We start from the raw sequence: 27,984 nt of genomic DNA, 5'->3' as shown, positions 1-27,984 counted from the left end.
AGAGGACACTCTGTAGTCCCCACAGAATAAACAAGAAGACCCTATGGGAAAAGAGGGGGGGAATCCTTCAGCTCACCGTTTGTAGACTTTGTTCAAAAAGCACTCGGATCTCCGCACGGCCAGCGGTCAATAGCAGAGAAAAGGAAGAGACTATGATCCAGCGCTTGTGCGTAGATAAAAGGAATCAAAGTTCCAATTTTATTGAAAATCGAGTTAAAACTATAAATTCAGTGCTGAAGGGTGTATCGCAATTATATTTAACCTACGCGTTTCAGACACGTGCAGTGTCCTTCATCATGGCATATGTAGATGTTCAACGTCTAACCCGGTGTTTATATTCCGTTTGTTTGGATTAATTAGACCTCTGAAACGCCTTTGCCCACCGGCACTGGGAGGTTCAAGGTAAATGAACGAGTTATATATAATAAAACAATATCTAAATATAGGAATTATTGTGTTTTCGTATTTTGTAAGATATCGGCTTTATATTCAAATTATCATAGAAGCAAAAATGTGGATATTTTTTTCTAGAAGTATATATAAATGTGTCAGAATATGTATTTTATTATCTGTCTAAACAAGAAAATCCAAAACAAACTCAGAGTATAAACATGACGGGCGACAATACAAGGAAATATAACAAAAATAGAGTATTGTATTACAAAGACAACGAATTCGGGAAAAATATTAAAATACATTAAAAAATAAACTATTGGGAATATAGGTATAATTATTATTAAACAAAATATTTAAAATGTTCATCAATATATACTGTATGTTGTTTTATATGTTTTATATTCAAAATTGGGCAGCTATAAACAATATGTGTATTCCGTGCGGCAGCAGAATTTAGACACAATGGATATATAGATTAGTTCTTAAATAAGTAGATAGAATATTTTAAAGCTTTCTTAGATATTAGAAATTGTAAAGACATTGAAATATATTAAGAAAAGTCTTGAAGTAGGTTCAATAACTGGCGTCAAAACTCCTGCTGGTTAGGAAAAGACCATACAATAGGAGTATGATACAGTATTAATAGAACAACATGATTAAAGATATGAAAATGAACATCTATAGATAATATAGATTAGAGATGAGCGAACCGGGACAACCGAACCCGGTTTCGGTCCGAACATCGTGAAATGTTCGGTTCGCAGCGAATCCGAACTTCACCGGGTTCGGCCGAACCCGTTTTGACCAAACCCGGCTACATTTTGGCGCCTGCCACATGTTAGATCTAAAATGGAGGATTTCAAAATATCACCTGACATCAGGCTACCCCATAATGCCTTGCAAACGGCTCTCCCAGCCAATCGGGAGGCAGCATAGTGGCGGGCTCAAGCCTGCAATAAAAGTCTATGCACGGAGCTCAGCGGCCATTTTAGAGACAGGAGCTGTAGGGATAGCATCTCTGTGCAGTAAGGGAAAGCTTTAGGAATCTAAAAGCCAGGAATCCAGCAATCGAAGGGGCTCATCCACTACAGCGGGAGTCTACTCTACTCTCAACATCCAAATTGCAATACAAATTCTCCATTTGCCATTCTTCATTGCCATTTGCCAAGCCAGTGTGTGAATAAGCTATTATAAGGGTCTCATTCCCGTTGCATGGGTTAACATCCAACTTGCAATCCAGGCAGGCAGCTGTAGTACTACAACGGCCAGCATTCCCTGAGTGCACAGTGGCTGATAGAAATTCTCATTCATTGCCATTTGCCAAGCCAGTGTGTGAATAAGCTTTTAGAAGGGGCTCATCCCCGTTGCATGGGTTAACATCCAACTTGCAATACAGGCAGCCTTTGTAGTACTATAACGCCCAGCATTCCCCGACTGACTGGCACCTTAAGAGTCACAGATTTTCCGCCAGTCCGAATAACAATTTAAAAAGGCCTCATTTCTGTCTAAGGGTTTAATTCAACGTGCTAATTAAATACAGCCGGTGCCTTTGGTGCTATTATACAAGTCACAGCATACACTGACTGCCACCTATTCACAGTCACTCATTTTCAGCCAGTCCAAATAATATTTTATAAGGGCCTCATTCCTCTAGTAGGGGAAGGGGTTTTGATTCAACTTGCTGCACTCCAGCATTGAAATGTCTGGTAAAAAAAAGGTTGTGAAAGGACAGGGTAGAGGAAAAAACACCCATCCCATATCCTCTTCCAGTCCAAATGTTGGATCTGCTGGTGCCAGACCCAGTACCAGCATTTGTGGCACAAGACATGTGCCCAGTTCTACTAGTAGCAGCAGCCATGTGCCTGCTGGTAGTAGTAGCAGTATCAGCAAGCCAGACTTGTCCATCTCCTCCGGTGGGCGGGTTATTTTAGACAATACGGCCATTGTGGACTGGTTGGCTGGCTCACGGTCATCTCAGCAGGAAGACTCAAGCCAGGTTTCGTTGGATTCCAGATCCTCTACAGTTCCTTGGCACAGTGACAGTAGTAATATGGGTATTTCTAGCGTTTCCATTCCATCATCTATGTCTTCACTCCCCCTTCCTAGCGGGAAGCCATCTTTCCTGAGAGTCCTAAGACACATCTCCTCGGGTGCGAAGGAAGATACTGAACAACATAGTGATGATGATTTGTTTTCCGCGAGTCAGCCAACGGAGTGTGTTGCGGCGGTGGAGGTGGAAGCGGTGTCCGAGACGCATAGCTGTGGTAGTGGGGGTGTTGGTGGTAGCCGTGGTGGCAGACGCAGTAATGAGGGGGGGCATGGAGCCCGCCATGATGTCACATCACATTCACAACACCGTGACAGAAGTGGCGGGGATGATGAGGAGGGCTATGATGATGATGTTCTTTTAGACAGGACGTGGGAACCAGGTGACGAGGTGATGACGGCGTCAGAGGAGGAGGGTAGTAGTGGCGGCTCTGGAAGTGATAAACAGCCAAGCCGAGGTAGGAGCAGAAGTAAATCTGCAAAACGTTGCAGCGGTAGGGTCAGCTCAGGAGCCGGTGACGGCGACACTGCTGCTACTGGTGTAGGCTCCCGAAAAAAGCCTGCCAGACAAGGGGCAAGCTCGGGTGGTGGTGGACGTGGTACTACCTCTTTACGGTACTCTGCCGTGTGGCAATTTTTCTGTACCTTCCCGGAGGACGAAAGCATGGCACAGTGCCGTATCTGCAAGCAGAAAGTAAGGCATGGGCAGGGCAGCAATGTAGGAACTACCGCTCTACGTAAACACATGGAGCGGCATCACAAGGCCATGTGGGACAATCGACATGCCCCACCATCATGTACATCTAATGAAGACCCCTCTGCCGCTGCTGCTCCAAGTCCCTGTCAACTAAGTAGTAGCCAGGCCTTATCCACCATCTCGTTGTCATCATCATCACTGTCATCTAGTGCTCATCCTACGTCCCGTCAGTTATCCATTACGGAATCATTGTCCAATAAGCAACAATATATACCCAGTCATCCACTTGTCGTGCGGCTTAATTCACACCTGGCTAAGTTGTTGGTAGTGCAGTCGCTGCCGTACCACCTGGTCAACTCCGCCGGCTTCAAGCAATTGATGGCGTGCGCTCAGCCTAGGTGGCGAATACCTAGCCGCCATTACTTCTCCAAAACAGCTGTCCCTGCCTTGCACAAGCACGTGGAGGAAAAGGTGGGCCAGTCCTTGCAATTATCCGTGTGCAGCAGGGTACATGCCACCGTCGACACGTGGAGCAGCAACTATGGGCACGGCCCACTGGGTCAATATTTTGCAGTCCGATGCACCACTGCAGCAATGCCAGGCATTACCACCTCCACGCTTGTATCTTTATGGTTCAACACCGGACAACAGGCGCCTACCATCCTCCTCCCCACTCCTCCTCCCTCCTCTTTTCATAGGTGCAAGGTGAAGCGCCACAACGCTGTCTTACACCTGCTGAGCCTGGGCGAGAAAAGCCACACAGGGCAGGAGCTGCTGCTGTGCATCAAGGAGGAAATCACACTGGGCAATGTTGTCTCTGATAACGGGAAGAACGTTGTGGCTGCACTGCGTCTAGGTCACCTGACACACGCTCCTTGCATGGCACATGTGATCAATCTGGTCATAACACGTTTCTTAAAGTCATATGTTGGTTTGAAGGGTGTGCTGGCCATGTCCAGGAGAGTTTGCGTTCGCTTTAGACGTTCGTATGCATTTAAGCACGCCCTCCTGGACTTGCAGCGTCAAAACAATCTCCCAGAACACAGCCTGATTTGCGACGTTCCAACACGCTGGAATTCCACCCTGCACATGTTGGACCATCTGTACGAACAGCGGAAAGCCGTGAATGATTTCCTGATGCAGCAGCGTTTGGAGCCAGTGTAATTTCGAGCTCAGGCACTGGCAGCTGGTTAGAGACGCATGTCGCGTTTTGAGGCCCTTTGAAGAGGCCACACGATTTGTGAGCCGTGACGCTAGCGGAATGAACGATGTTATGCCGCTGATATTCATTCTGGAGCAAACGCTCACAGCGATGATTCAGCAAAGGATGGAGGAAGGATCACATCTGGCTATGGATGTTGAGGAGGAGGAGGAGGAGGATGAGGATGAGGAAACAAGACCTGAAGAGGAGCTGGATTTGGAGATGGAATCACAGGAAGGGATAGGGGATGAGGCAGCCGCACAACATGACAGTGATGATGATGATGAGTCTGACGACGACCTTGATGATGGACAACCATGGCAGTATGGGGCGGAGATGGAACCAACCGGGCCCTCTGAAACGCTGGCCAGGATGGCGAGCTGTATGCTTCGTTACTTGCGCGCTGACTATCGTATTGTTAGCATGAATCAAAGACATGAGTACTGGAAAGCCACACTTTTAGACCCTCGGTATAAAGCCAGAATGGGGGAGTTTTTTGCGCCTTCCGAGAGGGAGGCAAAATTGGTTTATTATCGAGAGAAGCTATGCAGCCAGCTTGTCACGGCTTTCAAACGGCAAACAGCTGCTGCAAGCATGTCTGACCGGGGGCCACTCTCCGCTCCCCACTGTATCATCGTTCCACCGCCTCTGGCAGAGCTACCTCTGCAATAGGCGGCAGCAGCGGCAGCAGCGGCAGCAGCAGCCAATTCAGTTTGGAAAATATGATGACAACATTTTTACATCCAATACCCCGACTTGACACACATCGTAGTCACCAAAGGGATGTTCACCATCACCAGCACCTAGACAACCAGGTTCACTCGTACCTGGACTGTGCCCTTTCTCCGTCAGAAATCCTGATCCCAGACCCCATGGACCTCTGGGTCAGCAGATTGGATCATTGGCAAGAACTGGCCCAGTTTGCCATGGGTGTACTGTCTTGTCCACCCTCCAGTGTACCGTCAGTGTGGGTATTCAGTGCGGCAGGGGGCTTCGTCACCCCTAAGTGAAAAAGATTGTCCGCCAACAGCTTGGAAAATCTCACGTTTCTGAAAATGAATCAAGCGTGGATCGGTGAGGATTTTAAAACCCCTGTGCCTGATGCCACTGATTTAGATCTGACACTGCTGCTGCTGCTGCCGCTGCAGCCTGCTACTGCCGCCTGCTACTACGGGATTCTGTCCTGTCCACTCTTTTTTTTAATGTGCCGCTGTTGGTGCTGCTACTACTTCTACGACCAATCCACCCCCAGTGCCGTCTGCTACAAGCAGGCCTGCCCCACCACAGGGCTTTGTCTGTGACTGTCCAGTCTGTTTTAATGTGCTGCTACTACTACTACTACTACTACCACCACCCGTGCTGTCCGTTGCTACCTCTACTACCACCTATACACCTCCACTGCCGTCTGCTACAAGCAGGCCTGAGGCCAGCCCCACCACAGGGCTTTGCCCTGTGACTGTCCAGTGTCTTTTAATGTGCTGCTACTACTACCACCACCCGTGCTGTCCGTTGGCTACCTCTACTACCACCAATACACCTCCACTGCCGTCTGCTACAAGCAGGCCTGCCCCACCACAGGGCTTTGTCCTGTGACTGTCCAGTGTCTTTTAATGTGCTGCTACTACTACTACCACCACCCTTGCTGTCCGTTGGCTACCTCTACTACCACCAATACACCTCCACTGCCGTCTGCTACAAGCAGGCCTGCCCCACCACAGGGCTTTGTCCTGTGACTGTCCAGTGTCTTTTAATGTGCTGCTACTACTACTACCACCACCCTTGCTGTCCGTTGGCTACCTCTACTACCACCAATACACCTCCACTGCCGTCTTCTACAAGCAGGCCTGGAGGGCTTGTCAAAAGCCATTGCTTGTTGCTTTTACATCCATGTATGGATGAATGTATAGTAACAGGAAAGGGAAAGAGGAAAGTAGTGTGATCAAATAATATTGAAAATAATAAATTCTTTATTAGTAAATAGTTCAAATAACAATGTTAGCTGAAAATTTGTAGTGCCAATGACCCCTCACTCCCTGTATGCCGTAGTGATCAACTAGAAGCTCCACAGGAATGCAGAGACTGTCATCCTGAAAGAATTTATTATTTTCAATATTATTTGATCACACTACTTTCCTCTTTCCCTTTCCTGTTACTATACATATATCATAAATCGGTGGTGTACACCTAGTGTGAATCTCATTGCTCCAACATATTATATATAAAATTGTATGAGGGTAATACCTATCAATCTATAATACATGTATGGATGAACCCCGGCAGGCATCTGCCAATAAAAAGGGTACATTTTTGGAGGGCTTGTCAAAAGCCATTGCTTGTTGCTTTTACATCCATGTATGGAAGAACCCCGGCAGGCATCTGCCAATAAAAAGGGTAAATTTTTGGAGGGCTTGTGAAAAGCCATTGCTTGTTGCTTTTACATCCATGTATCTGTATGGATGAACCCCGGCAGGCATCTGCCAATAAAAAGTGTAAATGTTTGGAGGGCTTGTGAAAAGCCATTGCTTGTTGCTTTTACATCCGTGTATGGATGAACCCCGGCAGGCATCTGCCAATAAAAAGGGTACATTTTTGGAGGGCTTGTCAAAAGCCATTGCTTGTTGCTTTTACATCCATGTATCTGTATGGATGAACCCCGGCAGGCATCTGCCAATAAAAAGGGTAAATTTTTGGAGGGCTTGTGAAAAGCCATTGCTTGTTGCTTTTACATCCATGTATCTGTATGGATGAACCCCGGCAGGCATCTGCCAATAAAAAGGGTACATTTTTGGAGGGCTTGTCAAAAGCCATTGCTTGTTGCTTTTACATCCATGTATCTGTATGGATGAACCCCGGCAGGCATCTGCCAATAAAAAGGGTACATATTTGGAGGGCTTGTCAAAAGCCATTGCTTCTTCTTTTACCACCTTATATGTATGAACCCTGGCAGGCATCTGCCGCCAAAAATGGTTAATTTTTGTACCTTTTTTAACAATGCATTAAGCATACAACATGCACAAGTGCAGTGGTTTCTGTTAGTTATCACCGTGACCCATCCGTTTTCCTATAGCTATACATGTTGGCGTAACTTTGACACTAACTTTGCCTTAAAGACAGCTCAAAAGTACTTGGATACACTCATGGGTGACCTAAGAGTGTTATACAGGGCTTCTAGGGATTTTTAGGGGCTTTCTTGAATTACAGGTTCGGTCAGAACTAGTTCGGTCCGAATCGAACTTTTTCATGAAATTCGGCGAACCAGCCGAACCTAACATTTCATAAGTTCGCTCATCTCAAATATAGATAATAGAACATAGATAATATTTTAAAGCTTTCTTAGATATTAGAAATTGTAAAGACATTGAAATATATTAAGAAAAGTCGGTTCTATAGCCAGCATCAAAACTCCTGCTATTTAGGAAAGACCATACAATAGGAGTATGATATAGTATTAATAGAAAAACATGATTAAAGATATGGAAATGAGCATCTATAGATAATAGAACATAAAGATCACAATAAATAGCATATTTAATTGATCTCAAGAATATTAATAGAGTAAAAATTGGTATCATATATGTATTTTATGCGATGTTATACTGAATATATGAGAAAAAAACATAAATGATCGATGTAAAAATAGTCTAGAAAAATTCTATTGCTATTCTCTTCAAATATGTTAGTAAATATTTTTAGGACAAGAACCTGATGTATGAGTATATACATTTATATATAATATACTATTGTGTTTTTTTCATATCTTTATTGGGGGGATCTGAGTGGTAAATGGAAAAGTAAACCATATAAAGTAGAGAGGCTTCTACCATTATCACCATCAATAGTGGAACACAAGTTCTCTTTTCAAATTAAGCCCTTTTGGAAATCTAGTTTTCAGAGTATACAGTGAAGGAAATAAGTATTTGATCCCGTACTGATTTTGTAAGTTTGCCCACTGTCAAAGACATGAACAGTCTAGAATTTGTAGGCTAGGTTAATTTTACCAGTGAGAGATAGATTATATTTTAAAAAAAACAGAAAATCACATTGTCAAAATTATATATATATTTATTTGCATTGTGCACAGAGAAATAAGTATTTGATCCCTTTGGCAAACAAGACTTAATACTTGGTCGCAAAAACCTTGTTGGCAAGCGCAGCAGTCAGATGTTTTTTGTAGTTGATGATCAGGTTTGCACAGATGTTAGATGGAATTTTGGCCCACTCCTCTTTGCAGATCATCTGTAAATCATTAAGATTTCGAGGCTGTCGCTTGGCAACTCGGATCTTCAGCTCCCTCCATAAGTTTTCGATCGGATTAAGGTCTGGAGACTGGCTAGGCCACTCCATGACCTAAATGTGCTTCTTTTTGAGCCACTCCTTTGTTGCCTTGGCTGTATGTTTCGGGTCATTGTCGTGCTGGAAGACCCAGCCACGAGCCATTTTTAATGTCCTGGTGGAGGGAAGGAGGTTGTCACTCAGGATTTGACGGTACATGGCTCCATCCATTCTCCCATTGATGCGGTGAAGTAGTCCTCTGCCCTTAGCAGAGAAACACCCCCAAAACATAATGTTTCCACCTCCATGCATGACAGTGGGGACGGTGTTCTTTGGGTCATAGGCAGCATTTCTCTTCCTCCAAACACGGCGAGTTGAGTTAATGCCAAAGAGCTCAATTTTAGTCTCATCTGACCACAGCACCTTCTCCCAATCACTCTCAGAATCATCCAGATGTTCATTTGCAAACTTCAGACGGGCCTGTACATGTGCCTTCTTGAGCAGGGGGACCTTGCGGGCACTGCAGGATTTTAATCCATTACGGCATGAATGAAATGTTAAATACTTTTGTGTCAAAAAAGTCAAAAGTATAATAGGTATGATACCTTTATTGGCTAACCATAAAAGTTCTATATGCAAGCTTTCAGAGCGCAGAGGCTCCTTCTTCAGGCAGTTTACAAATGAATGACTTAGAAAAAAGCACAACATTTAGATGTTACACAAAGACAATTAGTACATGAAGTGATATATCATTAAGATAAGCCGGGGCAATAAAACTGAGGTTATAGGGGTGATGACTTAGGAGTTAAGGCATCTGGAGTCAGTCTGATGGGGGATGTGACGTGTGTCCATGTAGTGGCTCATAAATCCTGGTGTTAGATTGATGGCGTAATGTGTTACCAATGGTTTTCTTGGTGACTGTGGTCCCAGCTGCCTTGAGATCATTAACAAGTTCCCCCCGTGTAGTTTTCGGCTGAGCTCTCACCTTCCTCAGGATCAAGGATACCCCACGAGGTGAGATTTTGCATGGAGCCCCAGATCGATGTCGATTGACAGTCATTTTGTATATCTTCCATTTTCTTACTATTGCACCAACAGTTGTCTCCTTCTCACCCAGCGTCTTACTTATGGCTTTGTAGCCCATTCCAGCCTTGTGCAGGTCTATGATCTTGTCCCTGACATCCTTAGAAAGCTCTTTGGTCTTGCCCATGTTGTAGAGGTTAGAGTCAGACTGATTAATTGAGTCTGTGGACAGGAGTCTTTTATACAGGTGACCATTTAAGACAGCTGTCTTTAATGCAGGCACCAAGTTGATTTGGAGCGTGTAACTGGTCTGGAGGAGGCTGAACTCTTAAAGGAACAGTGTCATCACAAATTATTTTTTTATATGTTAAAGATGTTAGTGCTTTATTAAAAACGTTTATATTCATTTGTGTGTTTGTGTTTTACTTTTTCTTATTTTTACACTTTTTCTTCCCTATGGGGGCTGCCATTTTTTGTTCCATTTCTGTGTGTGTCGATTAACGACACATACAGACATGGAATACGGCAGCCACCGTCCCATAGGGACTGCGAACGGCTCCCGTCCCATTGACTGCAGTGTACGGCGTCTGTGTGGGAACTGCGCATGCGCCGCTCCCACACAGTCCTATTCGAAATTGGCGCCGTCCGGCGCCATTTTCCTGTGGACCGGAAGTCGCGGCCGGACAGTAATATTACTACTTCCGGTCGCGGCTTCCGGATTTGTGCACTTGCACCAGCGGCAGCAAACGGAGCGGACGGGCCGGAGGGAGCCGCGGCGGCAGGAGCAGGTAAGAGATTTCAATGTATGTTCGTGTTTGTGTGTGTTTACTACTGTATGTAAACCTACTACACTGTGGGTTAGCTCAAAAAATGGCGACACACAGTGTAGGAGGTTACATCGTTCAAACCCCTCGTTTATCCCGGCACTAGCCAGGATAAAGGAGGGGGGGATGCTGAGAGCTCACTAGAGCGAGGGCTTTTAACCCAATGTTGCAATGCTGCAATTTTGGGAACAGCTCCATCTAGTGACCAAAAATGGGTAGTATTATAAATTAGAAATAATTTATAATATTACATGGACTCGTGCAAAAAATAAAAAAAATTTGAACAATGTTTAATCACCCACACACTAAATGTTTAATTTTTAAAAAAAAAACATGTTTTTCTGGCAACACATTCCCTTTAATGGTTGGTAGGGGATCAAATACTTATTTCTCTGTGCACAATGCAAATAAATATATATAATTTTGACAATGTGATTTTCTCTTTTTTTTTTTTATATATATAATCTATCTCTCACTGGTAAAATTAACCTAGCCTAAAAATTCTAGACTGTTCATGTCTGACAGTGGGCAAACTTACAAAATCAGCAAGGGATCAAATACTTATTTCCTTCACTGTATATCCAAAAAGCCTCTCTGTCTAATAAGATCTGTTTCATACTGCCCCCTCGAATTGAACATGTTATTTTTTCAATAGCGTATGTTTTAAATGAATTTGATGATCGATTGTGACACATTAAAATGTCTAGCAGCATTGGATATCCCCGGGATATTTGGATTTCTGATATATCCCAGGTGCTCCAACATCCTGGTTTTGAGTTTTCTTGATGTACAACCTACGTACATTAGTTTGCAAGTTAAGCATTCAATAACATATATTACATGATCACTATTACAATTAATATATGTTTTGACTGGAAAACTAATATCTCAGCTCGAATCATGAAAAACTTTGGTGGGCTGAGCATAAGTTTTGCAAGGGTGTGTGCCACATCTTTAAAATCACTTACAGTTTAGCCAACTACAGGTTTTTTTATGATTAGATGATAAAAAGAGGGAAGGAGAGAGCCTATTGCCCAAAGTGGGTGCTCTACGAGCCACTAAACAGCAACCTTCTTTTAATATATTGTCTAATTTGTCATCCTCGTAGAGGATTGGCAAATATCTGTGTACTATCTTTTTGATATCCGCAAATTGGTTGCTGTACTGTAGTACCAATGTAGGTTTTTCAGAATAACTAGTTTGAGATAGTTTTCTGTTCCTATTTTTCATATTACTACCTCGCTTGCAGAGTAATTGGTCTCTTGTTTTAGAGTCTGCTATTTTTGTTGCTCTTTCTAGAGTCCAGCTATGATAGCCTCTATTTTGTAGTCTTTTGCAAATCTGACTTATTTCTAGATTGTAATTGTGAGTTTGACTGCAATTTCTTTTGACTCTAACCATCTCTCCCACAGGTATGGAAGAGATGGTATGGTTGGGATGGCCACTATTTGCGTGTAAAATGGTATTCTCTGAGGTGGGCTTACGGTATGTTCTAGACTGAACAGACCCCCCAGGGATAGCTGTGAGTTCCCAATCCAGGAAACAAATGGTCTTAATTTCCACTTGGTGGGTAAACCTTAAGTTACAGGTATTGTTGTTAAGGTAAGAAATGAAATCCGTGATGGCAGATACATCTCCCTCCGAAATTAATAGGAGGTCATCGATGTATCTGCCATACCATTCTAAAGAAGCTTTGTATGGATTATCCAGTGTGAAGATGGTGTACTCCTCCCACCATGCCATGACGAGATTTGCCAAAGAAGGCGAAAATTTTGCCCCCATAGATACTCCTTTTAATTGCAAAAAGAACTGTCCATCAAATTGGAAGTAATTGTGTTTGAGAAGAAACTCCAATACCTCTAGACAAAAAAATTGTAGCTCAGGTGTAAAAATACTGTATTTGAGAAGATGGTGTTCAAGGGCTTTGAGTGCTATGGCATGAGGGATGCTAGTATACAACTATACTATATCGCAACTCAACCACACATATTTGTGATTCCATTCATTTTGGGTTAGTGCCCGCACAACGTTACTTGAATCTTGTAGATGACTTGGAACTCTAAACACAAGGGGCTGGAGGAGTGTATCAAGCCACTCTGACAGCCTCTCGCTAAGGGAACCTATCCCGGACACGATGGGACGCATGCGAGGGACGACGACACCCTTATGTATCTTGGGAAGTGCATGTAAAATAGGGATGACCGGAGATTCCACTAACATATATTTGTATTGTCTTTCGGTAATGAAACCTCCATTGAGACCTTGATCTAACAGCTTTTTACAAGTTGCTTGAAAAGATTTTGTGGGTTTAATATCCAATTTTCTGTAAGTGTCTTCATCTAACAGTAATGTTAAAATTTGTGTTTTGTACATATCAGTATCCATTACCGTAATGCTCCCCCCTTTATCAGCCATTTTTATTACAATGTCGGGGTTGTCTTTTAACGATTTAACCGCAATTTGTTGGGCAAGTGTCATGTTAATCTTGACCTGACTTTTAAATAATTTACTATTGTCATGTAATTTTTGCAGATCTCTCTTAATTGCAAATTGGAATCTATCCATTGATTCTGTTCTCGACTGGAGAGGGTAAAATTTAGGATTTGACGTTACAAAGTCTGTAGCAGTGTTGGATCGTAGTTCCGGTTCCTCCATAACAAGACCTTCAAGACACATTAAGGTGAGTTCTTCTTGAAATGTGGTGAGGTCTAGCACTTCCTTATTTTCCTTCATTATATTTAAATTGGACTGTTGAGGAACCTTTGTACTTGGTTGGTCTATATTATCTGATGTCAAAAAATTTCTCTTGACCGTCAAGTTACGAATAAATTTATTAATGGTCCAACAATGTCCAGTGCTAAAAACATTGAAATTTTGGTTGGGAACGTAATTCAAACTGAGTTTAAGAGTCTTTATTTGGATTGGTGTCAAGATTGTAGATGATAAGTTTACAATGTCCACATCAGATGTCAATTCCTGTGGTTCCGTAAACGGCGAGGTTCTATGACCCAAAACATACAGCCAAGGCAACAAAGGAGTGGCTCAAAAAGAAGCACATTAAGGTCATGTGGCCTAGCCAGTCTCCAGACCTTAATCCCATCGAAAACTTATGGGAGGGAGCTGAAGATCCGAGTTGCCAAGCGACATCCTCGAAATCTTAATGATTTACAGATGATCTGCAAAGAGGAGTGGGCCAAAATTCCATCTAACATGTGTGCAAACCTCATCATCAACTACAAAAAACGTCTGACTGCTGTGCTTGCCAACAAGGGTTTTGCCACCAAGTATTAAGTCTGGTTTGCCAAAGGGATCAAATACTTATTTCTCTGTGCACAATGCAAATAAATATATATAATTTTGACAATGTGATTTTCTCTTTTTTTTTATATATAATCTATCTCTCACTGGTAAAATTAACCTAGCCTAAAAATTCTAGACTGTTCATGTCTTTAACAGTGGGCAAACTTACAAAATCAGCAAGGGATCAAATACTTATTTCCTTCACTGTATATATACTTCTAGAAGAAAATATACATTTTTGCATCTATGATAATTTGAATATAAAGCCGATATCTTACAAAATACGAATACACAAAAATTCCTATATTTAGATCTGGTTTTATTATATAAAACTCGTTCATTTACCTTGAGGTCTAATTAATCCAAACAAACGGAATATAAACACCAGGTTAGACGTTGAACATCTACATATGCCATGATGAAGGACACTGCACGTGCAAACGCGTAGGTGAAATATAATTGCGATACACCCTTCAGCACTTTGAATTTATAGTTTTAACTCGATTTTAAATAAAATTGGAACTTTGATTCCTTTTATTTACGCACAAGCACTGGATCATAGTCTCTTCCTTTTCTCTAGTCCCCACAGAATATTATTGATCCTTCCTGCATCTTCTCTGTGAACCCTCTGCAAGTTAGAGACATTCCACTGGGAAGGACTTTTATACGTCTGGCAGACAGAGGAAGAAGTCTTCGCTGGGGTCACAGTTCCAAGCTGGCAGGTCACGCGGGTGCTCGTAAGACCCAAGATCTAATCGCCCATCAGTTCTGGAGGCCCACGCTGCCCAAACACGTCATGGACTTTGTCTTCTCATGTACTGTATGCGCAGCAAATAAAGTTGCCCACTCCAGACCAGCTGGTCTGCTAAAACACATCTTCCGTCTGCACGGCTTGCCTCTGCATATTGTCTCGGATCGAGGGTTCCAGTTCACCTCGAAGTTTTGGAGAGCTCTCTGCAGTCTCCTCATTGTAAAGTTGGACTTCTCTTCAGCCTATCATCCCCAATTCAATGGGCAAGTCGAGAGAGTTAACCAGATTATGGAGAACTATCTGCGTCACTTTGTTTCCAGACGGCATGATGACTGGGTGAAGCTGCTCCCGTGGGCAGATTTCTCCTATAATAACCACACTACGTAGTGAGTCCACCACTTCCAGTCCGTTCTTCATCGTCTACAGCCAACACCCTCGTATACCTCCTTCTGTCTCTACTATGTCTCAGGTGCGGCTTCCTCCTACCCTCAAGATCCCTAACTCCTTCCATGTCTCCTTGCTGAAGCCCGTTCGAGCGCGATCCCGCTTGTTTAACCCATTAAATGCCGCGTTCAATAGCGATCACAGCATTTAAATTACTAAAAACAGGGGGGTGACCCACTGTAACGTCCCAACGGCCCCCCCCCCGTGGCAAGATCGGGTGGGGGAGCCGTTGGTTGGCACGGCTGCCTGGGGGCCTGACGAAGTCCCCCATGTCCGCCAACTTTGTACTCCTCCGGCAGGGCTTCATAGGAGACTGTCAGAATCGCGATATACTGCAATACATTAGTATATCGTGCAATACATTAGTATATCGTGCAAGCGATCTATTGATCGCTGGTTAAAGTCCCGTAGGGGGACAAGTAAAAAAAGTAAAAAAAAACAGTAAAATTAATTTTTTTAACAAATAAAAAAAAAAAATTATTAAAAGCTCAAACAAAAAACCTTTTCCCATTTTCCCTCAAGCACAATGTAAAAAAAATAAAAAGCTAGCATAACTGGTATTGACGCGTCCGTAAAAGTCTTAACTATTACAATATATCATTATTTAGTCCGCACGGTGAACGCTGTAAAAAATGTAAAAATAAAAACATCAGAATTGCTGTTTTTTGGTACCTTCTTCTCCCACAAAAATTAAATAAAAAGTGATCAAAAAGTCTCACGTACCCCAAAATAGTACCAATATAAACTGCAGCTCGCCCCGCAAAAAGCCCTACACGGCTAAATCGACAGAAAAATAAAAACTTTATGGCTCTCATGTGGCGACAAAACTCAAATTTTATTTTTAACAATCAATTTTTTCCTTGTAAAAGTAGTAAAACATAAAGAAAACTATATAAATTTGGTATCGCTGTAATCGTATTGACGTGCAGAATAAAGTTATCATGCCGTTTTTACCGTACGGTGAACGCCGTAAAAACAAAACCACCCAAAATGTTGAGGAATTGCTGTTTTTTTCCTATTCCACCCCACATATATATTTTTTCTTGTTTCCCACTACATTATATGGTACAAAAAATGGTGCTGTGAAAATCTACAACTCGTCTACAAAATCCTAAAAATGGCTTCGGAGGGAAGGGGTTAAAAGGCCAGTGTGCGCATAATTGCAGGAAGTCTGCAATCAAGCCCAGAATGCTACTGGACTATAAAAAGGGCTCTGCCCTCTTGTTCTTTGCCTGAGCGTTGTTTTTTACCCAAAGTTTGTCTTGCAAATGGTCTCCTAGTGTCTTTCAGTTTCCAAGTGTTCCCTATTCCTGTATCCTGTATCCCGTGCTATCCTGGTCAAGTGCCGTGCTGAGCTGTTGTCGTGTTGTGCTGTATTCCACGCCTGTTCTGCTACTCCACGCCTGACGTCTACCTGCTGCCTGGTCCCAGCTGAGCCTGCCTTGCTACTGTCCTAGTTGCCACAGGTACCCTTTCCGGACTATAGACTCTGTACTATACCTGTTTGGCCAGCTGCCATCCTGCTACGCGGTACGGCCCAGTGGGTCCACACCCCGCATCGTGACAGGGGCTTGATAAAGGCAGACACAAGCTGAAATGTTGCACACTGGAATAAACCACTGGTGATTTATACTCACCCCTTGAGTGCTGCCTACCTTCTTCTTTTAGAATCACCACTGAGGCCAGAGATTGGCTGCAGCCGAACGGGACGTCATCACTTACTGTAAAAGTTTACAGAGCGGCGAAGACCAACGAAGCAGCGGGAATTTACTAGGTGAGTATGCCTTGTTTTGTTATTTTAGCCCTGTCTGCAGCCTGTGTTTTACATGTCCCGGACAACCCCTTTAAAGACAGGGCAATGATTATATAAGAGTAGATTTCTAACGTTAATCTGTTTTCACTTAGTCCTAGCAGCAGAACAGTAATGGGGTATCTATGCCCCTGTGAACTAGTAGGACAGATGGAATTTCTAATTTAATAAAACTAATCAACTAGAGTCTCCTCCCTACCAGTGGCAGATTAAGTAGACCATAGGCCGTGGGCTGTTACCCATAGTTGGGCCCCCCTTCTCCACCGCCGCCCTGTAACTATTGTTCCTTTTTGTCCAGACATTAACAAATGGGTGTTACTACTCCCCTTGTCAAAAGGCTGTGTCCCGACATACTGACAGTCTCCAACCATCGCTGACAGTATCGCACCCTGTAGGGACACATTCTCCTGACAAGGGGAATAGTAACACTTATTTGTCTATCAGTCCTGGACTGCACAAAGACTCTGTAAAATACAAGGATTTCCTATAATAAACATGTCAGTAGAGATGACAGATTGTCTATAAATCTAGTGACTCACAGGTGACGACGTAGTTTTTTTCCTCTTCTCTATCCAGTCCAGATTTCATGACGACTTTTCCCGGCCATGACCCATTTCTGCAGAATTTGCCACTCAGATGTCTTTGGCTCCTCACTTTTCCAACATTTCCACACCTATAAACAAAGATAATATTATCATGGTGCCACACACTGTGCCCCTAAATATAATAGCACCAAACACTGCGCCCCTGAATAAAATAGTACAAACACTGTGCCCCTAAATATTATAGCACCATAGACTGCGCCCCTGAATATAATTGTGTCAAACACTGTAGATAGCACCACACACAGCCCCCTGTAAATAGCGCTACACAGTCCTCCCCCTCTGTAAATAGCGTCACTTAGCCCTCCCCCTCTTGTATATAGTGCTACACAGCAATCCCCCTGGATATTGTTCTACACAGCGTCTCCCCCCTTGGACCTGCAGCTCTTGTAATTGCTCAGTATAATGTCCCCCGTAGCTGCCCCACAGTATATTGCCACCCATAGCTGCCCCCACAGTATAATGCCCTTCATAGCTGCCTCTACACAGTATAATGCCTCCATAGCTGCGACACAGTATAATGCCCCATAGCTGCTACACAGTATAATGCCCCCATAGCTGCTACACAGTATAATGCCCCCATAGCTGCTACACAGTATAATGCCCCCATAGCTGCTACACAGTATAATGTCCCCATAGCTGCGACACAGTATAATGTCCCCATACCTGCGACACAGTATAATGCCTCCATAGCTGCTACACAGTATAATTCCTCCATAGATGTGACACAGTATAATGCCCCATAGATGTGACACAGTATAATGCCCCATAGATGTGAGTGACACAGTATAATGCCCCATAGATGTGAGTGACACAGTATAATGCCCCATAGATGTGAGTGACACAGTATAATGCCCCATAGATGTGAGTGACACAGTATAATGCCCCATAGATGTGAGTGACACAGTATAATGCCCCATAGATGTGAGTGACACAGTATAATGCCCCATAGATGTGAGTGACACAGTATAATGCCCCATAGATGTGAGTGACACAGTATAATGCCCCATAGATGTGAGTGACACAGTATAATGCCCCATAGATGTGAGTGACACAGTATAATGCCCCATAGATGTGAGTGACACAGTATAATGCCCCATAGATGTGAGTGACACAGTATAATGCCCCATAGATGTGAGTGAAACAGTATAATGCCCCATAGATGTGAGTGACACAGTATAATGCCCCATAGATGTGAGTGACACAGTATAATGCCCCATATGTACGTACCTAATAAATAAAAAAAACATAATTACTTACCTATCCCGGTTCCCACGACGGTGGGGGATGCTTCTCCTCCTCTGCACTGTGCTGTGAGTGACTCCGTGCAGACAATGACGTCACTACATCGCGCCTGCCTGCACCGAGCCGCTCACAGCAGAGCTGTGCTCTCACAGCAGAGCCTGTGCTCACAGGCTCCAGCATTCAACCCAACTGAATCTGCGTCCTGCGGACGCAGATTCAGTTGGAAGCGGGCAGCGCGGCAGCGCTGCATAGTTTTTTAAGATTTGTGCGGGGGCGATGGGCCCCCTGGCAGCCTCGGGCCCCGGGCGGCCGCCCGAAACGCCCATATTATAATCCGCCATTGCTCCCTACATAAGGACGTCTAGTTCCTCCTACCGTGCGTGTATTATAAAGTAGTAGCCTCAATTAGGGCGGGAAGCTTGTGCTGCTGCTAGGACTAAGGGAAAACAGATTAACGTTAGAAATCTACTCTTCCCTTATGTTCTGCAGCAGCACAATAATGGGGAAATAGCAAGAAGAAACCCCATGGGGAGGACCCTCTTGACTGGTGGAACCCAAGATTGACCGCTCAAGAGCCATCTCTGCAGAGAACCAAAATTTAGACCATAATGGTTGATAAATACTAAGTGTGAGCTCCAAGCTGCAAAGTAAATCTGATCCCTCGGGATGAGACTTTATTCAGCCCAAGAGGTGTCCACTGCTTTAGTAGAGTAGTTTTAGACTAAATGAGGTGAATCAGAGATCTAACACTGTAAGTCAGGCTACTGGCCTCTGCACTTCATCTGCCCGGGGTAGGTTTAGTGGATCTTGTAACGGCTGCCGCACCGTTCCCCGCTGCTTCCACAGCCTCTGCTCCAGTTCCCGTACCCTCCATTCCCTCGTCCCGAGCTCCACTCACCCAATCCGGACGCTCTGCAGGCTCTGGGCATCATCAGGTAACTGCATCTCTCACCTCCCTCCACGGCCGTCATCCACAATGTGTGGCTTCAGCCACTAGAGGGTGCACGTGCTGACTCTTCCCTTCTTAAAGGGCCAGCGCGTGCCAAAATCCTAAGACTTCCTATTTAAGAATCCTCCTCCCTCAAATCCTTGCTTGTTCAACCAAGTTATCCCTGTGAGCTTCCCTGTATCCAGTTTCCCTGTTACCTTGCCTTCTACCTTTGTCTGGATTTCCTGTTGTGACCTCTGCCTGAACTTGTACTATCCTTGCCTGCCGCCTGCCTTGACCTATTGCTATCCATACCCGTAAAGATGTCTGCTGCCTGTCCTGACTTCTGGCCTATTCATCTGACTGTCTCTAAACCTGCTGTGCCAAGCGTTGCCCTGGGTTACAAGCACCATCTCCCAGACGACACAGAGGATCCACAAACAAACCGGTGAGAACCATTTTATATCTTAAGTCTTTGTTTCTTTACGGAAACAATAAATTCTCAACCTTACTAATCTCTTACTCCAAGCCAACTAGATCTCAAAGAAAACAGCAGAGATCTAGAAATAGAGATGATGTTCCTCATGACAGGAAGACACGTGCCAGAACACTGGAAGGGAGTTGACCTGATTTCAGGTTACAAATTAGGAACTTTGGAGTAATGTTTGGTAGTAGCTTCAGCAAGACCCTATATGGAGGAATCTGATGTATGGATCCACTGATGACAAGGCTTGAAGTTCCCCTGGTCTGACACATGTTATGGTTAGGGGAGGACACCCCTCATGTGCAAACCGTGCCGATGCACAGTAGCCCAGTATAATATAATTGAGGGACCGAAATCGTGCTCACAGTTACTGGTGCACCGGTGGAATAACACAACCTAGTGTGCCATGGTAAACCATTGGAGAGTATGGGGTCCCACATACCCCACCCCCTAGACAGGGCTCTTGATTATGACCAGAAGTAGATAACCTCTTAGGATAGGTAATTATGTGGGACCACTTCTCGAGGTTCAGAGGTAGTTGATCATAACTTTCTTAGGACTAATGCAAAGTCTCCTTTTGCAATAGGTTTGAGGATAACAGGTCTCATTTAGCAGACCTTTTCAGGAACCTTTTCACTAAGGGCTCTTGTGACAAGGATCTTACCCAAAATGCATCCTGGACTAAATTTTGGACCTTCCAGGTTGATAGACTCAGTCCTTTCCCGAATCCTTCCTGCTGGAAGTGTAGGATGTTGTTAAGCCGCGGGTTGAAACTTTCCACTCCTTAAATGGAATATACAGCTGAAACAATCAATTCGCCCCTTGTGTAAGTCTTCTTGGTAGTTCTAGACCTGGACTGTGGGCAGGTCTTCCTGAATTGATTGGAGAGCCCTTTAGCTTCTTAAGGGACTGGTCAACCTTCAGGCTGTCAGGTTGAATGTCTTCAGATACTGGCAGAGTTGAGTGCCCTGATACACCAAGTTCTGCACTGGGGAAGTCTCCAGTAACACCCTCGACTCATCTGAATGAGGTGGGAATACCATGACCTCTGTGGCCAGAATGGTATGATGGCTTTTACCGTGGCCTGGTCTTGCCTGATTTTCATCAATACCCTGGGTATCAAGGAAACTGGAGGGAAAACTTGGGCCAGACTGAACCTCCTAGGGATGGACAGGGCATCAACTACCAAGGGATTGTCACCCTGACAAAGGGAGAGAATGTTTCCACCGTGGTGGTGAACCTGTTGGCCATGAGATCGATCTCTGGCACTTCCCACATCCTGGTGATCTGCTTGAAGATCTCTAGATTCAGAGACATTGCTCCTGGACTGTTAGCCTTTGAGTCAGTCAGAGCCTTCCATATATGCAGCAGAGGATGGGTAGATTCAACTCTGTCCATATCAAGATCTTTCCCACATAGAGCTCTAGAGGGGACTCTTTGAGGAAAAGTCTGCCTACCGCTCTTGGAGTATTCCAAACCTAGTTGAGATGCATATGTAATCAACAAGATCCAATTCTCTGGACCACCTCATGAGACCTCACAAGCCTAAGATGTTTCCACATCTGATAGATTCATGAATTTGGAATGACAGGGTGCACCTATCGTTTGTAACGTCCATGGCCGCGGACCGTCGGGATTACTCACCACTCGACGGCCGCAGCCATGGTCTTGTGAGCGCTGGCCCGCATCTTCTTCCCAGGAGAACTCTGATGTGTCCCGTAGGGTGCGTGCGCACACTCGCGCCCAGCCTTAAAGGGCCAGTGCGCGCACATGTAAAATATCATTTGATTAGCCCATGATCACTCTGGACTATAAGAAGGGCCATACCCCTTTGCTCACTGCCTGAGCGTTGTTCATATTCCTCTGTTAGTCTTGCAAATGGTCCCGTAGTGTTATCCTGTTCCAGTTGTTCCCGTGCCCTGCTACCTGTATCCTGTGTTGTAGTTGTTCCTGTGCCCGTTATAGTGTTGAAGTCGGATTCTGCCAGGTCTGCTGTGATTACACCACGTCTGGTGTCATCCATCTCATCTGAATCACCTGCTGTCAAGATCCCATCTGTGCACAGCCGTTGCTACTGTCTGGACTGTTACAGGTACCCTTGTGCTTGGACTTTATATATTGACTTGGTACTCTGTTGGCCAGCTGCTATCCCGCTACGGTGGTACAGCCCAGTGGGTCCACATACCCACAAATCGTGACAGTACACTCGGACCATGGAGCCCGCTGGTCAACCCAAGACCATGACGAAGTCACAAGCCATCTTCGATCACGATAAGACCAACTCCTCCTGGCGGTAAATTCCATTGCACATCGGATGGATGCGCAAGGTGCACCTGCCATAGCACCTGCTCCTGTTGCTGTGGCTGTTCATCCTGCTACTTCTCCTGTCAGTGCCGAGCGAGATTTCTGATTCCTGCTGCCACTACCTTCTCGCTACGAATTTGGAATGACAGGGTGCACCTATCGTTTGTAACGTCCATGGCCGCGGACCGTCGGGATTACTCACCACTCGACGGCCGCAGCCATGGTCTTGTGAGCGATGGCCCGCATCTTCTTCCCAGGAGAACTCTGCTGTGTCCCGTAGGGTGCGTGCGCACACTCGCGCCCAGCCTTAAAGGGCCAGTGCGCGCACATGTAAAATATCATTTGATTAGCCCATGATCACTCTGGACTATAAGAAGGGCCATACCCCTTTGCTCACTGCCTGAGCGTTGTTCATATTCCTCTGTTAGTCTTGCAAATGGTCCCGTAGTGTTATCCTGTTCCAGTTGTTCCCGTGCCCTGCTACCTGTATCCTGTGTTGTAGTTGTTCCTGTGCCCGTTATAGTGTTGAAGTCGGATTCTGCCAGGTCTGCTGTGATTACACCACGTCTGGTGTCATCCATCTCATCTGAATCACATGCTGTCAAGATCCCATCTGTGCACAGCCGTTGCTACTGTCTGGACTGTTACAGGTACCCTTGTGCTTGGACTTTATATATTGACTTGGTACTCTGTTGGCCAGCTGCTATCCCGCTACGGTGGTACAGCCCAGTGGGTCCACATACCCACAAATCGTGACAGTACACTCGGACCATGGAGCCCGCTGGTCAACCCAAGACCATGACGAAGTCACAAGCCATCTTCGATCACGATAAGACCAACTCCTCCTGGCGGTAAATTCCATTGCACATCGGATGGATGCGCAAGGTGCACCTGCCATAGCACCTGCTCCTGTTGCTGTGGCTGTTCATCCTGCTACTTCTCCTGTCAGTGCCGAGCGAGATTTCCGATTCCTGCTGCCACTACCTTCTCGCTACGACGGAAACGCGAGATCCTGCAGGTTTGTTTTAAACCAGTACCAGATAAACTTCAGCCTACATGCCAGAGCATTTCCTTCCGATGGTGCTAGGATCGCATTCATAGTCTCTCTCCTGACTGGCAAAGCCCTGGCATTGGCGGATCCCATCTGGGAACATCAGGGACCAGAGATCCGTGACACCTACAAACTTTCCGCATAGTATTTGAGGAACCTGGATGAGTCTCTTCAGCAGCTACATCCCTGCTGACCCTGTGCCAAGGAGACACCTCTGTGGGCGAGTACTCCATTTAGTTCCGTACCCTGGTGGCCAAGCTGACCTAGAACAACGATGCCTAAGTGGCCACATTCTGGCAGGGCTTACCCTCTGAAATCAAAGATGAGCTTGCCACTCGAGACCTGCCTTCTTCCCTAGATGACCCCATTCTTCTCGTAACCCGGATTGAATTGACATGCGGATTCAGGAACGGTCTAGAGAGGTATGTCGGTCCAGAAGACTTCCTAGGCTGGTTCCTACATTTCAGCAACCCCTGTTGCCCTCATTTGATACTCCACCTGAGGAGCCTATGCAAGTAGACCACCTCAAATTGTCTGTCCAAGAAAGACAACGCAGACGTACTTCGGGACTATGTCTGTATTGCGGCCTCAGATGCCATTTTGTGCGTATGTGTCCCCAAAAAAACTCCAGTGCCAAGGTTTGGTTGGAGAGGCGGAAGGGCGCTAAATAAAATAATCTCTCCCAAATTGTCCATCCCTGTGACCATAGTGTCTGGCGGAAAGTCGCACCAGGTCTTTGCCTATCACTCAGGATCCGCGGCAAGCTTCATCCTGCAAGATCTAGTGGATCATCTCCAGTTGCCCACTGTTCCTCTGGAGACGTCTTTGGCTGTTGCCTTGGTGAATGGTCTTCCTCTGCCCGATGCGATCGTGTCTGAGACCAAGACACTGAAGCTCCAAGTTGGAGCTCTTCACACGGAACTGATTACCTTCTTTGTCTTGCCTAAAGCTGTCAATCTGGTTTTGGATTGGAATTCAGGAGAAGTTCTCCAATGGGGCCCCAAATGTCCCCACTGCTGCCTGGTACAGATCCATCACGTTCAGCCTCCATTGCCTCAGTCATTGGCGGGATTGCCCACTAATTTTTCCAAGTTTGCAGACATCTTCAGCAAAAAGGAGGCTGAGATGCTTCCTCCACACCGGTCTTCCGACTGTCCAATTGAACTGGTTCCTAACGCTTCTCCTCCCTGTGGACGGGTATATCCTCTCTCCTTGCCAGAGACTCAGTCCATGTCAGCCTATATCAAGGAGAATCTAGAGAGGGATTTCGTACGAAAGTCTTCCTCCCTGACCGGGGCAGGGTTCTTCTTCTTTAAGAAGAAACATCATCATCTCGGATCAAGGTCTCAAGATGGATCCTGAGAAAGTCAAGTCCGTTCTGGAATGGCCACGTCCTCAGGGCCTGCGGTCCATACAGCGTTTTTTGGGATTCGCCAACTTCTACCGGCAGTTTATACCAAACTTCTCATCACTGACGGCTCCGATCTCTACCCTTACCAAGAAGGGTGTGAATGCCAAGGTGTGGACCCCAGAGGCAGAATCTGCATTTAATAACCTCAAGAGTGCCTTTACCTCAGCCTCAATCCTCCATCATCCTGATGTCACTCTAGAGTTCTCATTGGAGGTGGACGCTTCCTCTGTTGGTGCAGGTGCACTTCTGTTCCAGAGAAGCTTCAAAGGAAAGGCAGTGGTGTGTGGCTATTATTCAAGACTTTTTTCCTCCGCTGGGCACAATTACTCTAATGGGGATCGCGAGGCGAGTTATTGGCCATCATTGGTGCTGAATGAGTGGAGACATCTGCTAGAGTGCGCAGCTCATCCCATCCTGATATACACCTTCCACAGGAACCTTACCTTCTCTCCAGTCGGCACAACGGCTAAACCCTCGTCAAGCCAGGTGGTCGCTGTTCATCACCCGTTTCCAATTTGTGCTCCACTACCGTCCTGCTGACAAAAATGTGAAGGCCGACGCCCTCTCCGGGTCTTTTGAAACAAAGGACATTGTGGAGTCCCCCCAATGTATCATAGACCCATCCTACATTATTATGTTCCCTGCATTATTATAATCCCCCGCAAGTTAGAGACATCCCTCCGGGGGGGACGTTTGTGCGGTTGGCAGACAGGAGGAGAATCCTTCGCTGGGGACACAGCTCCAAGCTGGCTGGACACGCGGGTGTTCGTAGGACTCGAGACCTGATAACTCATCATTTCTGGTGGCCCACGCTGCCCAAAGATGTTATGGACTTTGTCTCTTCCTGGGGGGAAGTCTATGGCTGTCGGGAATTGCTTGGTATTATAGTTCCACAACAGCTGGAGTGCAACAGGTTGCTGTGCAATTCTGTGATACATAATGAATTGTGCAACTGGCCCTGCTCAACAGAGTAGGCCATTCAGGCACACATTTAGAGATTTGACCTGACTCAGCAGGTACAATAGCCTGGACGGTTTTGTCGACAGCCATATAATCTTGAAGGAGGACCTCACTACTTAAGGGTAGCTCATCCAAAGGAAACATGGACTGTATTCAAGATGTTTCTGCCATTAGAGCTTTATTCCAAAGCTTCATCCACTTAGAAGGCCCTTGGCCCCTGAGAGGTGGAGACAAGCACTTCCCCCTGGTCAACATCCTGGTCCCTTGACCCATCGGATGGACTTCCATAATTTCTACTAGAATGATAAATTGACTTGAGGCATTGCTCCTGGAAATGCTTAGAACTTAGTGAAGAAGGAATCACAATTCCTCCATTCCGTATGGATCTTTGAACGATCCTTAAATCACCTGGTCTCCAATATCAGTGCTTGCCAGGCCTTAACCCCTTAAGGACGTAGCCTTGTTTTAGCCTTAAGGCTCAGAGCCCATTTTTGAAATCTGACATATTTCACTTTATGTGGTAATAACTTCGGAATGCTTAAACCTATCTAAGCGATTCAGAGATTGTTTTCTCATGAGACATTAAGCTTTATGTTAGTGGTAGAATTTGGTTGATATATTCAGTGTTTATTTGTGAAGAATTGCAAAATTGTGAGAAAATTTAGAAAAAATAGCATTTTTCTGAATTTAAATGCATCTGCTTGTAAAACAGATGGTTATACCACTTAAAATAGTTACTAGTTCACATTTCCCATATGTCTACTTTAGATTGGCATTGTTTTTTGAACACTTTTATTTTTCTTGGACGTTACAAGGCTTAGAACATAAACAGCAATTTCTCATATTTTTAAGAAAATGTCAAAAGCCTTTCAGTTTGAAATGGCTTTGAGGGGCCTATGTATTCGAAACCCACATAAAACACCCCATTTTAATAACTAGACCCCCTCAAAGTATTCAAAACAGAAATTAGAACATTTCTAACCCTTTAGGTATTTCACAGGAATTAAAGCAAATTGGAGGTGAAATTTGCATTTTTCTTGCTGAATTTCAAATTTATTCCATTTTTTTCTGTAACACAGAAAGTTTTACCAGAGAAACGCTACTACCCAGAGTTATCAAAGCAATGGAAACCACCAGAAGTGACCTTATTTTGGATACTACACCCCTCAAGGAATTCATTTATGGGTGTTGTGAACATTTAGACCCCACAGTTTTTTCACAGAACTTATTTGAATTGGGCTGTGAGTTCAAACATTTTTTCTTTTTTCCAATAATTTGTAGTTTTGGCTCAAAACTTATTTTCACAAGAAATAAAATACCCCATTTTGTTGCCCAATTTGTCCTGAGTGCAGCAATACCCCATTTGTGGTGATAAACTGCCGTTTGGGTCCATGGGAGGGCTCAGAAGGAAAGGAGCGCTATTTGTTCTTTGGAGTCCAGATTTTGCTGGATTGGTTTTCGGGTGCCAGTTGCATTTGCGGAGCCCCAGAGGTATCAAAGCAATGGAAACCCCCAAGAAGCTACCCCATTTTAAAATATACACCCCTTAAGGCATTCATCTAGAGGTGTAGTGAGCATTTTGACCCCACAGGTATTGTCTAAAAGGTAATGCACAGCAGATGGTGCAGTGTGAGATTTGCAATTTTCTCTATATGTATGCCATTTCAGTGTCCAATACATTGTGCCCACCATGCGCCACCGGAGATATACACTATATAAGTTGTAATGTGGGTTCTCCTGGGTACGGCAATACCCTACATGTGGCTGTTATCTGCTGACTGGGCACACGGCAGGGCTTAGAAGGGAAGGACAGCCATTTGGCCTACTGGAGCTTTTCTGGCGCTAAGTCGTGAATGCAGAAGCCCCTGAGGTAACAGTACAATTGAAACCCCTAAGAAGTGACCACATTTTAAAATCGATACCCCTTAAGGCATTCATCTAGAGGTGTAGTGAACATTTTGACCCCACAGGTATTGTGTAAAAGGTAATGCGCAGCAGATGGTGCAGAGTGAGATTTGCAACTTTCTATATATGTATGCCATTTCAGTGTCCAATATATTGTGTGCAGCATGCACCACCGGAGATATACACCCTATAAATTATAATGTGGGTTCTCCTGGGTACTGCAATACCCTACATGTGGCTGTTAACAGCTGCCTGGTCACACAGCAGGGCCCAGAAGGGAAAGATGAGGAGTGCATCAGGGTAAGTAAAACTGGGGTAGATTAAAAATCA

This window comes from Rhinoderma darwinii, chromosome 10, assembly GCF_050947455.1.
Source record: "Rhinoderma darwinii isolate aRhiDar2 chromosome 10, aRhiDar2.hap1, whole genome shotgun sequence".
Taxonomy (NCBI): domain Eukaryota; kingdom Metazoa; phylum Chordata; class Amphibia; order Anura; family Rhinodermatidae; genus Rhinoderma; species Rhinoderma darwinii.
The sequence above is the reverse complement of the archived record's forward strand: the minus strand, read 5'-3'. Positions refer to the sequence as shown.